Below are 13,565 nucleotides of genomic sequence, written 5' to 3'. Positions count from 1 at the left end.
AAAAGATCTCACTCTGTATCTGTGTAGCGGGTGTTTAGCCTGCAAGGGAAAGGAGAGGCAGCCATGGCACAGGTGTCATCACTAGTATTGTGTTAGTCTATTGTTGCCCTAGTGGGCAAAATTATGCTTCAGGATACATAAAAATATTCTCAGGACTGTACATAGCACACTTGGGTGACTTCAACGCTAATTTGTGTGTGATGCAGGTATATAGTCTGGAAGGTGTCACCAGAAGCACTGCCTGCCTTCTCCTACAAATTAAGCATTCTTCATCAAGGCACTGGATTTAGATTGGGTCCCATCCTTAGATAAGATTTCACATCTGACCTTGGATAAGTCACTTAGGATATAAGCAGACATTGCCAGAGCTTATCCACTTTGCTGGGCAAAACAGACATCACCTGTTGTCCCATAGATTTGAGTCCCTGCCACTCTCAGGACTATCTTGCAGGACAATACTTGGGGCACACCTCTGCAAATGGGAAAACCCTGTGTTTCCCTGATTGGAGGGGTGTACCCAGGGATTTTTTATGTCCCTTGCTGCTCCACATTTGGCCCTGCACTACCCCATGCTGCCACACCAGGTCCCATGCCTAGGGGATCTCCAGGTGTGACACTGCAAATGGGAAAACCTAGGCAGGCACACCCTGGGCTTCACAGGCCTGATCCTACAAGCCCTGAGAATTCACCTGCAGGGAGCGCCTGAAGTCCTGGGAGCATCGGTCCAGAGTGGTGAGAAAGTGTGGGGAGCCCCAGGTTGCCCAGGCTCTCCCATCTTAAAGAAACAAATGTTTGGTACAAAAAATGGCACAATTTGATACCATCTATGTTACATCCACAAATCTGGGGCATCTATGGTGCAACAAGGGGTAGAGATATCTATTTGCTTGATCTTTCTGTTACCATAAAAACTGTTATGGAGACACAAATGTGATGTCTGTTTCCAACCTTTGGGACTTTTTGAAAGCTATTTAGGCATCCAGTTTTCATTGGAATCAATCAGTTAAGAACCTAAATACCTTGAAATATCTGTCCTGTAATCTCTCTATGCCTTTTTTTCCCATTTGTAAAACAGAATAACAAAACTGGCTTTTCATCCATATTTGTTCACTGGGAGCCTGTCTACATGTGCAATTAATGCAACTGAATATACTAATCCCAACATCACCATTTAAGCACAGAAATTTACTGTATGGCCAGATACCTCTAGTATCTGACAGGACTATCTGATAGCACAGTAAATTAATCTACTGTGCCCTAACTGCCATGCATGCATAGACAGTGATGCTTTACTATGCAGCAAATTAGTCTGCTGTGCAGTAAAGCCTCTCTTCTAGACGTACCTTGTGTTATTTATTTAGATGTTTCTTGCCTTTTATGATGCTTTCTGTCCAGCACCTAGCTCAACTGAACTGACTTTGTGGCACCTTGTGACATAATCAGATTACAAATGAATTAATAATACTGCAGTGGGACATTTTGGTGTAGTTGAATGTAATTCTCCCAGCTAAAGTGACTCTAAGCTGCTGTGCTTCACCTCACTATAGTATAGTTGATTCACTCTTTTGTCCCTTTCACCTTACTGTCTCTTTCTTGTCTCATCTTTGTCTCCTTTTGTTGTTCACTCATAACTCACAAAAATGTTATGTGGTTCCATAACAGATGGAAGCCTTGGCAGAAAGGTGCTTATTGAATGGCATGGCCAGTGATGGGCAGTGATCCACTCTATAGTTCTACAATACTTTCTCTGACAAAAAACAGCTCACTGCTTCTCAACAGCATCATACACAAGCTGAAATACAATACAACTGCATTGACACTAGAAAAGAAAATTAGAGCAAATGTCTCATTTTAATTTTGCAGCCTACCACAACAGCTGGGGAAATTTTAAGTATGTATCACAAGGACTTATCCTTAACTGGTTTAGTTAGGGATGGTTTAGACAGGTATAATTCTGCCTTGAGACTGGGGGTTAGATTATATGACCTTATGTGGCCCCCTTCCAGCTCTACCATCTCATGATCCTATAAGAATAATGGTGGATACAAAGAGTGTACTGTGATGCAGTCATACCCAGATCAGATCATGCTACAGAAGCATCTGAAGCAGGTAGGAATCCCCCCACAACTTTTAGAACCACCTTCCCTTCCCCTCTCTGCTCTGTGACATATCCCGTTCCCTCCCTTCCCATTTCCTTCCCCCTGACCAACCACTGCCACTTCCCCCAGCTGATCCAGGGTTGGCAAAGAAGCTTCAGAGCTTTTCCTGCACTGCCCCAGTTGGGTTGCATGGGGAGCCAGACTCAGTCAGAGATAGGCACAGTAGTGATGGGCAGGCTCCTCTCCCTGCTTCCTATTATCCACCATCCAGGGAGCAGGCAACAGGAGGGGGAACCCCTCCACTGCCACTACCCCTGGCTGAGCTGAGCTCCCTGCACAACCTGGCTAGAGTGGGTCAATAGCTCTGGAGTTCTCGCCATCCCTGGTTCAACCAGGGACAGTGGCAGTGGCAATGAGGAGAGAGGAATGGGAGGGGAGGGGAGGGGAGGGGAGGAGAAGTGCCACTGAGCACAGAGGGGAAGGGACAACTTCTAAAAGAAGAGGGATGTGGGCAGAATTCTTACCTAATTTTGGAAACTTAAAAAAGTCCCCAGCTGCTGCCCCAATGACGTAGCCTGCCTTCCCTGGTGGGTGAGGAAAAAGCTGGAAGCAAGGTTACAGCCACCCCTCTAGTGCCAGTCGCTACTCCTGCACTCTCTTTACAAAATCCTGAACCCACCCATTTATAATAAAGTTCATATATACACACACACACACACACACATATACATACACACACACACACACACTTATATGTACACAAGTGCACCTGCATACATATATTTCCTATATGATAGGAAAGTACACACTTTTACGTTTATACAGATACACCAATGTATACAAAGTTTCCTATAGTCTGTGAGACTGTGCCTGTATATGTTTGTGTGTGCATGTGTGCATATGTATACACACATTATATTATACATTTGCATGCGTGTATGTGTGTGTGTTTGTGTATGTGCATAAAAATAGCCTGCAAAGCTACATGAAATGATTGAGCAAATATGTACATGTGCATACACATACACACATATAGTTTTGTAGATTTTACTCTGATGCCAAAAATTCAGTTGCAGCTTCCAGTCTTGGATAAGACTATTTCAGCCAGTGTTCAGGTTAAATCTATATCATGTCCCAGTCATACAGATGCTTAGGAACCACTTTAAAGTAAAAGAGAAAGGAGGATAAATTGTTGATCCAAGGAATAAAAGTATGCCAAGAAAAATGATTCAGTTGATAGATGAAACTAAAGGAAATTTGCCAGCTGATAAAATTGCTATACTAGAAAGTCAAATTCTCATCACAAGCTAAGATATGACAAAGACAAATGAATCCAAGAAAGTGTTGATTTAAATACGTTGTTTGTATTCTTTCTACCTGAAATTACAAATGATTTCTATTATTAGCTTAGAGGGGAAAATGTTGCTCAGCATCAGCATCCTTATTTATACACAGAAGGGATGTATAATGCATCACAAACTAAATATCTAATTTATTCCTTTAAGAATTAGTTCAGGTACCCAAACTATCTTGCTTTTATAGACATAATCCTAATTAGATTCAGTAGGTATGTCTACACAAGATGTTTACTGAGCAATAAATTAATTAGCTGTGCAGTACACATCTTGGTGTCTACCCATGCACTCCTATTAGGCTGGAGTAAAATAATTTAATCCACAGCAGAACAGTACTTGTAAATACAAGTACTGTCCTGCTGTGAAGTAAAAACTCCACAGCAGCACAGGTGTAGATGCTGCTTTGTCCCAGACTAAAGCACCCTCATGCCCCAGCCAGCCTCTCTGCAGCATGTTGAGTCAGAGGGAGCAGCCCCAGCGTGGCAGACTAACCACCGGGGCGGGGCCACTGTCAGCTGGGACTGCTGTGATCTGGCTCAACATGTTATGCTCCCAGGCACAAGTTCAAGTGTCAATAAACTCTGAAGTTTATTGCTTCACATTAATTGCACATGTAGACATGCGTGGTGGGAGTTTTACCTGTCCCATGGAGATCAACATTGGGCCCAAAGAACGTAATATAAAAATACCGATAGAAGATTTTGAGATCACCTACCAGTGAGACAGCCAATAATATTACATCATTTCCTGACTTGAAAAAGTAACAACATACTTTAAGCATCATCATATACTCTACGTAGGCAGGACTCTCATCCACCAAAAATAACAACAACAACAACAATTTTCCAGATTCCAAACTTGACCGTTAATGGACAGCCATCACTCCTTTATCGTCTCTCTTTCATATCTCTAAACATCTCTGTGCTTGTGAATGTAAGCCCCTTATGCAACTAGTTCAAGAGCTGGATTGAACCCACAGAGGTATCAGCTCAATTCCCTATTGCCTTGCACTTCACATAACTGTAATTTCTTATGAAGAATATGTATAAGACACCACCAAGTATTTGGTAGCACATTACCTTTTATATAATCACTTTTACTTGTACAGAGTAGGTATAAAGTATTAAAGGACTGGAACCTGTATTTACTGTGTTGAATCTAGATCTATCCATTTAGAAAAGGGATCTGTCAAAAAGACTGCTCCAAATATAGCTGGAAGACCAGATTGATATTTATACTCTGTATAAATGTTGCATAGTGTAAACAAGACAGCGATAGTTGAAATACATTAACTGAATTCTAAATGCTGTTGTAGAAATACTGGATTCTAAAGAGGACTATAAAAAGTATGACAATTTATCTCTAAGTCATTTAACAGATGTTGAGCTAAACAGATACCAAAATCAAGCTGCCTGAAGGTTTCCTACTGATACTGTACATATCCCAAATCATGATGACAATAGCCCCACCCTTATCTGCAGGATTTATGAAATCAAACATTGATCTGTGCTCAGAGATTTAAGGGGCTGCCATTCATCTTTGGTAGGCTTAGGAAAATGTTTGCATCTCTCTGTCTCTTTACAAAGGCGACAGATTTACTCCTCTCCTAATCTGCAGAAAGTGTCTATGAATTAATTCAAGCCTTATGAAGAACAGATATTTGTTTCTGAAATGCTTGTGCAACAAGGAGCATCTTATGTTGTAGCTGAGTAAGTAAGATAGAGGCAAACATGTAAAACATCATACAAAGATTTTACTCTGAAATCTTAAATGCATCGTTTTCAGTTCTAAATACAGCCACCAGCTTCTACCTAAAAATAATTAAAAATAATGTGATGACTGACTGAAATTTATACAAATGTATCACCTACTACTTTTCAACAGAGTGAGACCTGGAATTTTCTAAACATACAAGAAATAATTGCACTTAATGTCGGGGGTCTAACACAGTGGGATTCATGACTGGAAGCTGCACAGAGGAGCAAGAGAACATTCAAGTGCATTTTAAAAATACCAACAAAATTTTTCTTCAACTCAAAAGCTTGAAGAAACATTTAACCTTTTCCTTACCAGCACTTTTTCCAGTTTCCCAGCTAAACAAAGTGTCAACAGACCAATACTGAAGGACTGAAACAGAGGAAAAGAGACAAAACATGATGCTCATATAGCAAAACTTCACATCAGTTTTCCAAAAGTGGCTTATTTAGCATTGACCAGTTTATTCCTGTATTAATAGAACAGATTAAATTTAACTAAGGCAATTAAACTTATGTTTTTTAAATCATATCTACATCCTAATTAAACAAGTAATTAATCGCATAACTAACTCCGAGTAGGTAAGCCCTCCTGTTATTTTCACTGAGCCTTCTCCACTGCCCAAAAAGTTGTGCGCCCTTAAGTGGTTTGCTGGACTGCACCATCAGGCATCTTAAAAAAGAAAAAAAAACAGTACTAATTTTCCAGAGCATTTCCAAAGGGCTTGTCTATGCTGAAGAATTCACATAAGAATACAACTGCAAGGAACCCTGGTAATTAAAACACCATTATACAGATTGGGAGGGACTGTTGTGCTTAAAGCAGCAACCAAGAGAAGATTTTAAAAAATCCTACAAAAGTTTAGGTCATGTAAATAGATTAGGTCAGTTTAGTCAATCTCTGTCCCTTTTTCACACTCTGTAATATCAGCCTTGGGAACATATTTGTCCATATCAAATTTGCCCATACACAGCAATTTATATGCAGATTCTGTTGTACTGAAAAGCAGGACAAGAAACTAAGCATTAGACCTACAAAGGAAGCTAGCAGAATGTAATTATAAACTGAATTGGAAATCATCCATTTTTTCTGCTAGTCTACCCTGAGATGGTGATATTACAAAAAAAAATTAAAGGAAGATCACAAGTGTCCTGAGAGTCACTCTGGGACATGTCCTCAAATCTTTCTTTTTTTATCTGCCTACTGGAAAGAGCATATCTCTTTTCCTTCTTTTTAAAACAACAGTATCTGGGCATGTTCTATAGGGGATGAAAATGTCAAAGCATTATCCATGGGGAATGAAATGCTCACTAAAATGTTGGGGTAGAAAGGCCAGGTGGCAGGGGAGAGAGACTAGTTTCTCTTTCTCATTGTCACTCAAGATGCACACTATCTCAAATGGTCCCAAACGAATAGCCTATATTTTCAAACACCACACTTAGAGTAAATTTCCAGCAGGGCTACAAGAGATTGGGAAAAATCACCTTGCAAGTCACTTCACTTTATTTTTAAAGGCTCACCAAGGTCACAAGCCCAAGGAAAGCTTAATTAAAGTCGATGGAAGATGAAGAAGTGAGGCGGAAAGAATAAGATGGCAAGAAAAAATCATTTTTTAAAAACATATTAGATTATGTGGAGCCAGAGAGGCCTGACACCATCGATTTCAGAAATGGTTTAAAGATAAGGAACTGAGTATTGTAGGAATTACAATGAGGCAATACAGGCTGGAAACACCTGCTGTACACATCCACCTTCTAAATCTAAGAGATAAAAAATTAGGGCTAGGATTTTAAAGGAGTCAGGAGTCCACGTTCCATAGCCCTTCATTAGAAGGTGCACAGTTAACTCTCAAAGACTCAAGTGAAAATTCTCCTTTCATGTTACAGAACCAATATTTTTGTCTCCTTTTGTTAAAGGCTGCTGGTAGAAGTTGCACTAGACTACACTACCTCTCTTTGTCCTTCAAGTCCAGGAGAAGCCAGATCTATGGGTATTTGATACTTTGGAAGAGGAACCTAACTTTCTTGTAAGCTGGAGATGCTGGAAGGAATGACTGAGGAAAGAGTAATGAACAAATCAACCAACAAGCTAAACTATTTTTTATTTTTAAATATAGACATTAACTTATATGTCTTTGGCTAAGCTTTTCCCTCAGTCAGCTTCCATTCAAGAACGTTACATAACTTAAGCAATACTATAGCGCCATTAGAATCAAGGCTCTGAGTTAAGATAAAGGGGATTAACAGAAAACAGGGTGTCATAGCAAAGGGGTGGCCAACATGTAGCAGACATGCCACAGCCAGCCAGTGTACGTGGCAGATTGGAGAAGTAGCACATCGGTAGATAGGGCAGGAAGCAAAGCAGCAGAACAGGCAGGGAGAAGGTGGCAGAGCAGCAAATGAGGTAAAGGAAAAGGATTGGAGTGGTACTCAGGGAAGGCATGGGACTTAATTTGTGGCACACCTCCCTAAAAGGTTGGTCCCCACTGTCATAGTGGATGCTACTACAAACCACCTAATTAGCAGGAACACACAGGCTTATTTAAATGAGTGCCTCAACACTGAAAAGCACAGGATCTGGTGTTTATGTGGGAATGTCTGCCAGGAAAATAATGCAGAAGTATACAGTGAGTCCAGACAATCCTTAGGCATGTTAAAATTAATTTATGGTACATATGGTGGAGAAACGAAATAGAGGCAGTGCTCTTGGTGTGTTGCTTACTAATCTAGCTGAATTGTTTGGAAATTTGAAAGCGGAAGGAAATGCAAATGACAAAGTTCTAGAAATGAGAGAACTGCACGATCATGGACAATGGAAAAGAGACTAATGTGTGTAATTTCTTTTTACTTCAACCTTCACAAAAAAAATTTCAGCTATTAGATGACTAACACAATTAGCATTAAGGACAGGAGTGTAGGTAACTAACCTAGATAAAGCAAACAACTATTTAAAGTTTACTGAGATAAGTTACAAATATTATTAAATCATCAGGGATCAGTGAAATGCCTTCTAGAGGACTCAAGGAAAATTTGAGCACTCATGGAGGTCCCATAAAATAATAAAAAAAGAGGGCTGAGGGAATGAGACCAGTTTAACAGCAATACCTGAAACAATACTGGAGCATATCAGTCCATCAATTTGTAAGCTCCTGAAGGATAATAATGTGATATCATGGATTTATCAAGAGTAATTCATGTCTAATCAACCTAATTTCCTTCTATGACAAGGCAATATGCCTTACGAATGGGGGAGGAGCAGTGGATGTGATATACCTCAAATTTAGAAAGGCTTTATAGATGGTCTCCTACAACAGTCTCATAAATAACATCTAAAGGGTTATAAATCTTGATGCACAGCTTGTTGAATAATTGTGCTCAAAAGGTAGTCATCAATGGCTCAATGTCAAACAGGAAGGAGGTCTGTCCTGCTTCCAGTACTGTTCAATATCTTAATTAATAGCTCAGAGAACAAAATTGAAATCCAATGTGCACTTCGTAAATTTGCAGATGACACCAAGCTGGGTGGGCTTGCAGGCAATTTGAAGGACACAACTGTAAAATGATATTGATAAACTGGAAAAAAAATAGGCTGAAATAAAAAGGATTAAATTCAGTAAAGACAAGTGCAAAATGCTGCACTTAGAAGGAACAGTTGATTACATTGCAGTGCTGTAGAACAGTATATGTAAGCGATAGTTGATCACAGAATGAATGAATAAGATGAGTCGTCTGGCTGGGGCACAAGGGTGCTTCAGTGCCAGGGCTGCCTGCCAGCTAGCACTGCACTGAAGCACCCCTCATGCCCCAGACAGCCCATCCACAGCATGCTGAGCCAAGTTAGAGCAGCCCTGGGCTGGCAGGGGACCCCCATTCCCAGACTCCCTGCCAGGTAGGCCTGCTGCAACTTGGCTCAATGTGCTGCGGCCCAGGTCCACATATACATGCACACTAGGACTGTGCAAAATTTCACCAAGTGTTTCATTTCAAAGCTGTTTCAACCTATTTTGAGCTCAGAACAGTGAAATCGAAATGAAACAAAAAGCTTTGAAATAGCTTCAAAATGAAATGTGGCGGAGAGGAGGGGAGTCATTTTGGAATCGAGTAAATATGGTAGTTAGTAACATTCCTTCTGATGGAGGCCCAGAATCTGGGCTCTAAGGAAATGATGAATCAACTACATATGATTACTGATAGCTATAGTAAGAATGGCTCAATTTTGCGTCTCATAAACCAACAAGGAAGGACATCTTGCTAGTAAGTTTGTGCATGAACTCCTGCTATTATAACATTACTTGTCAGTTGCCCATCAAGAATGATGGGGGCGGGGGGTGAAGGGGGAGGGGGCTGGGATGGAGTGCTGCCACCTAACGCCCCATGATGCTGCTGTTCTGCTTCTTACAGTGACCGGGGTGGGGGAGCCCACCCCTAGTCCAGTCCTCAGTGCTGCTTGCAGGGAGCTGTGTGGGGGCCTTGGCTCTCCTACCCCCTGTCCAGTCCTCAGCGCAGCTTTGGAATCATGGTGATGCTCCCCCATTCTTGGAGCACTCTGATTGACTGTTTCTGTCAGCTAATCAGAGTGCAAATAAAGTGTTACAGACAGACAGACAGACACAGGCTTTTAAAATATTAGATTAGATGATATTGTGCATGAAACTCCCATTGAAATCATTGAGAATGAGGGGGACAGAATGCTCCAAGGATCACATTCCTTGGCTTTTGAGTGGGATTACAGCATATGTGCAACTAATGGGTCATTTGTAAAAAATACAGTGCTGTGCATTACAGCTTGGAGCTACAGTTTTCGCAGCTGCTGTTTCCAAAATGTTGAAAGAGGCAGAAAAGATAGTTGATTCCAGCTTATTTCCATCTCCTTAGCCTTAGGCTGTGCTTCCTGGAGTATTAGTTTAGCAATTGATTTTACTATACCCTCTCTGAATAATTCCAGAAGTGTATCTTGAATATTGTTCTTAAGCCTTAATCTTAAAATTTAGACTGAGTAAAGTATAAATAAGTAATAAGAATTACACTGACATTTAGTTAGTGCTCTTCATATTGAAGGGTTTACATGTTCTTCATACTCATGCCAAAAATCACTGCACTCATCACTTTGATCCATCTCCCACTAGGGAAAATGCCATTGGAGTACTTAGTATCACCCCATCAAAACTATTTAATAAAAGAAGAATTTTCATGCAATTGAAACTAACAAACAAACTGTAGGCAGCCAGACTGTCTGATAATTATTTTATAATTATTTTCCAAAACAAAATTTAAGCAGACACAAGACCCAACACAGTTGGGAAAATGCCATTTTATTTAGCCCAATAGAATGGTGATAGCACTCAGAAAAAGAAACCATTCCTCTTTGCTTGGTGCCTGAACTAAATGTTTTGTACTGTCACTTGACCTGGATGAACTGCAGGCAATTTAGTCACTGAAGATCAAGAACATATTTGAGTGTTATGAATTTGTTCATAATCTATAATTATTTGGAGAGCTTATGTCAACAACAGTTATCCTATGGACTGTATTCAAGGAGTTTGCTAATTATTACCTAATAGTAGGTCATCTTGTTCACCGTTTCTGTTCCCACACCCTCCTCCCAACTGCTTCCTTTAGTGGGTGATTAACTATAATAAAGAGAAACAATACGCTTTTGGACATTTGATTCTCTGAAAGGTAAAATATGACCTGGAAGAGTCACAATATTTAGAGTAAAGCTTTTTAAAAATATTATAAAACTTTTCTATCCTGGGCTTCATCAAGCACCACTGCTAAAATATTATAATCCAGGCTGGAGTTCTTTACAATTAAGATTGATAATTTCATAGGAATCATAGAAAAGTAGGGGCAGAAATGACCTCAAGGCAGATCATCTCTGACTAAACCATCCCAGTCAAATGGCTGTCCAATCTGCTCTTGAAAACTTCCAAGGATAGAGATTCCACAACTCCTCTAGGTAGCCTATTCCAATGCCCGACCACCCTCATAGTCAGAAAGTTCCTCCAAAGCTCCAATCTAAATTTCCCCTACTAGCAGCCTGATACCTTTTCCCAACTAGACATTGAGCTTAAGGACTACTCGCTGAGTACAATGATCCAACCAGTTATGTTGTACCTTAAACTACATTAGTCTAGTCTGTATTTCCTTAGCTTGTTATTAAGTATGCTATGGGAGACAATGTCAAAAGCCGTGCTAAAGTCTAGATATACTATATCCACTGCTCTTCTCTCATCCACAGAACATGTCACCTTGTCCTAGAAGGAAATCAGGTTCATCGGGCATGACTTGCTCTTGGTGAATCCATACTGGCTATTTCTGATCACCTTGTTCTCCTTTAGGTGCTTCACAATGGATTCCTTGAGGATCTGCTCCATGATCTTTCCAAGTATAGAGGTCAGACTGACTGACTTCTTGTTCTCCAGATGCTCCTTCTTCCCTTTCTTAAAGATGGGTTTAATATTTTTCCTTTTGCAGTCATCTGAATCCTTGCTTGACCTCCATGAGTAGTACATTAGTGACTGGTCTGAGGGCTGGAATTTGGGAACAGTCTCTGTTCATGGTATTGAGGTGGGAAGGCATTCTTCATATGCCTAGAAAAAACATTTAGTAAGTATTTTGAGCTTCATATTCCTAACACTCATTGCTATTAATTGTATTAAGCAAGCTAACAATACCTTCAAACGTATATATGTGCAGTTCTACCTAAACAAGAAAGCAATTTGACCTCTATTATATCTTCTATATCTGGGCTCAAGCTAGGGGAACATTTGAACAACAGATAGATCATTCCTGGTCAACTACATATAGAATGAACAACAGGAAGATCCTTAGTAAACATAAAAAAGATAAAGACGGTACAACACTTCTAGATCATTTGCAAATATCAGAGGACCATTCTAATGTAGATTACTTTCACAAAGAGAGGCATTTCTCCTGGAAGCAGATCATGCTGATCTGTTAAAGGGAAGGGGTGGGGAGAGGGGAGCTGAGAGGGAGGAAGAGCAAGAGAGAAAGAGATTTATAAAAATACACACAATTTTTTTACCTTGATTATAATTTTTTTTTAAGTTGAAAACCAACCAGCACAGAACCCCACATGGAACTAGGCACAAAAACAAACAATTTAATTAAGGGACAAATGAAGAAAACCCTTGCATTTCCCCTGTTCCTACACACTTATGATCATATTTTGAGGACCAGCCAGCCCTTCTCCATAGTAGAAAGGATGCCCTTGGTGGCCCAACAGGATGCAAACATCCAAATGTTGCTTAAGGGCAAAGTGCCTGTAACAGGGAATCATTCACAGCCCCTGTCCCAAAGGATAGAAGAGAGCGTATGAGTACTTACCTGCAGCAGTGTCATCCCACTATTCCTGTGCCTGGTGACTTCAGATGCATCAGGAAGATGAAGAGGTACTTCCAACAGTCCAGTGGCTCACTGCAGGAGCTTTTGCTGATTGGTCGACAATCTATAGATTTCATAGACATTAGGGCTAGAAGGGACCTCGGAAGATCATTGAGTCCAGCCCCCCGCCCAAAGGGCAGGAAGTCAGCTGGGGTCATAGGATCCCAGCAAGATAGACATCCAAAAGTCTCTTGAAGGCATTCAAGGTAGGTGCTTGAACCACCTCTGGCAGCAGTCTATTCCAAACCTCGGGGGCTTGGACAGTAAAGAAGTTCTTCTTTATGTCCAGCCTGAAATGGTCACGGAGGAGTTTGTGACCATTCAATTTTGTCATCCCTTGGGGTACTCTGGTGAACATACATTCCCCCAGATCCTGGTGAGCACCCCTGATAAACTTATAGGTGGCCACCAGATCACCCCTGAGCCTGCACTTTTCCAGGCTGAAGAGTCCCATAGCTGCTCTTCCTGATGGGCAGTTTGTACAGGATGCACCAGGCTGGGCAGACCTGCTCCCTTGCCAGATGCTTGTGGGGCAACAAGGACATGGGCATTGCACATCTGGACCATCCATGTATATTAGGGCTATGCAAAATGGGCCCTATTTGATTCAGATTCAGATTCAGCCTGAATCAGAGACAGTGATTTGATTAACTGATTCGGATCATTGTCCCCAATTCTATTCAGCTGAATCCAAATCTGAAGATTCAATGCTGATTTGGAGAATCAGCGATTTGGCCATAGACACAGCTTTAAATGTTTTTTCTACATACCTCGATGTATCAGGCATAGTTCGTGAATGCTGCAATGGTGGGGTGGATGGAGCATCCCACAGGAGCATGGCGATTCCCTCCATGCCCCTCTGGCTCAGCAATTGGCTATGGGGGGACCCCAGGTGTCTCCCCAAACCCAGGAGGCACCGGTCACCAAGCCAGGGGTGTGCGGGGGGGGGG

This window comes from Alligator sinensis, unplaced genomic scaffold (assembly GCF_000455745.1).
Source record: "Alligator sinensis unplaced genomic scaffold, ASM45574v1 scaffold873_2, whole genome shotgun sequence".
In the NCBI taxonomy this organism is placed as follows: Eukaryota; Metazoa; Chordata; order Crocodylia; family Alligatoridae; genus Alligator; species Alligator sinensis.
Note: the sequence above shows the minus strand (reverse complement) of the source record.